Here is a 1,952-nt window from a genome sequence, read left to right as displayed (position 1 = left end):
ACTGAACCAAGGTCACACCAGCAGCTGCATGTGGAGGAGTGGGAAATCAAACCCCGTTCTCCCAGATTACACTCCTAACCAATACACTCTTAACCACCAGTGTTCCCTCTAAGCGGAGTTAGTATGAGCCAGCTCAGTTTTTTAGCCTCCGGCTCACCCATTTTTGCCTTCGCTCAGGAAGGATGGCTCCAGAGCAAACTAATTTACGCAGTAGCCAAATCACTTGCTCCCAACTTTAATGTCAGTAGCTCACAAAATAGAATTTTTGCTCACAAGACTCCACAGCTTAGAGGGAGCATTGCTAACCACTACACCAAATTACAGCAAATGTCATGAACAACTACAGAATTTCTTGGCTTGTGCAGTGTAGCATTGTGAGCTTCGGTTCCAGGAGAAATAATGTGCCTGAAGAAGAATTTCTTGAAACACGCAACTTTTGCCTGGGAGGCGTGTTGCTTGACGTTTGCCGCACCTCTTTTCTGAAGCTTTGGACATTCCTACAAGATTTATATGGTTATATTCATTTGTATATCTTTGTGTCATTGCTATCAGTGCACTATAATTATTAGGTCTTTACTGTATATTTTATGATTTAATCAAATAATGGTTATACTAGCATATCAGAATGGTGTGTTTCGTTTAAACACGGTGATTCTCCATGTTTACCCCACCCAGAGGTTGGTAACCCTTGGCGCCAGGCTGGGCTTTTCTGAGATAATCTTAATGGAGAGGGGGGTTTGACGGTTGTGTACTGAAGAAGAAGAAGTAGAAGAGATTGGATTTATACCCTGCCCTTCACTATCCAAAGGTGTCTCAGAGCGACTTACAAACTCCTTTCCCTCCCCCTCCCCACAACAGACACCCCGTGAGGGAGGCGGGGCTGAGAGAGCTCTTGACAGAAACGACCCTTTTTCAAGAACAGCTCTGGCAGAACTATGGCTTGCCCAAGGTCATCCAGCAGCTGCGAGTGGAGGAGTGGGGAATCAAACCCGGTTCTCCCAGATTAGAGTCCGCGCACTGAACCACTACACCAAACCGAATGGCTCGTCGTCAGCCACCTTGGAGCCTCGTTTCTAGGGAAAGGCGAGGCGTCAATATTTTAATACGTGACCCTCCATTTCTCCCCAGGGTCCTCCACAGAGCACTTACAGCCGCTAACGATTTCTTCTCTGCCGCAGCTTGAGCAGGGGAAGCTACGCGGGCGCCCGATTTACCCAGCACGGCCTGCGAAGGAAGACGAAAGGTCTGGTTATCAAACCATGTATGCGTGTGCCTCAGGCGCTCCCGGCGAGGGATGACTACGACAGGGGCCAAACACCAGAGGGCCAGGATCAAAACGCCCTTGGAGGGATCGGCACCACTCAGGAAACGGGAGAAAATTCTCTTCAGGCCGAAGCGGGGGACAGAAAAGCTGGGCGCGAGGAGAAGCTCTAACAGTTTAGGACAGGGGTGTTGAACTCAATTATGAGGGCCGGATCTGACATAAATGAGACCTTATCGGGCCAGGTAGTGATGTGATGCCAGGTAGTGGAGATATAAACTTTATAAAGGACACAAACACAAAGATTTTTCCCCCTTAAAACAAAAACATGCTTAAAACATTAGCTCTGTAAGCTGCAAACCTGCTTTTGATTTATTGACATTCACCACAGAAATCTCATGCTCAGAGTTCTGAGCCTGGGACCCAGGTTAAAACACGAAATGGCTGAGTGATTAAGAGTCTGGCGAAGCAAGCTATGATGCAGCAGCAGCAGAACTGGAAGCAGGAGATGGCCAGTTCCACTGCGGGCCTGATGAAGGCCCTCCGGGGGCCTAATCCAGCCCCCGGGCTGCATGTTTGACACCCCTGGTTTAGGAGTTATGGCACTGGAAAAAGGCTTCCAAGTGTTTGTAGAGGTTTCCACTTGAGAGAAAACGACGGGCCAGCTTGGGCCGGACGACACCCATGGAGC

At 48.9% G+C, this 1,952-nt stretch overlaps 1 protein-coding gene across 1 annotated transcript in view; it reads right to left on the bottom strand.

The window, feature by feature from the left end:
* Window positions 1-1,219, bottom strand: part of ACADVL (acyl-CoA dehydrogenase, very long chain) — a 27,044-nt gene extending 25,825 nt beyond the window's left edge. The window contains exon 1 of the mRNA XM_015420323.1: window positions 1,150-1,219. The gene's annotated coding sequence lies outside the window, so the exon portion shown is untranslated. The remainder of the gene's footprint in view (window positions 1-1,149) is intronic.
* Window positions 1,220-1,952: the final 733 nt, after the last annotated feature.

The sequence above is a fragment of the Gekko japonicus genome, unplaced genomic scaffold, assembly GCF_001447785.1.
Source record: "Gekko japonicus isolate JY-2015 unplaced genomic scaffold, Gekko_japonicus_V1.1 scaffold336, whole genome shotgun sequence".
NCBI classification, from domain to species: domain Eukaryota; kingdom Metazoa; phylum Chordata; class Lepidosauria; order Squamata; family Gekkonidae; genus Gekko; species Gekko japonicus.
Note: the sequence above shows the minus strand (reverse complement) of the source record. Positions and strands in the feature narration are given on the sequence as shown.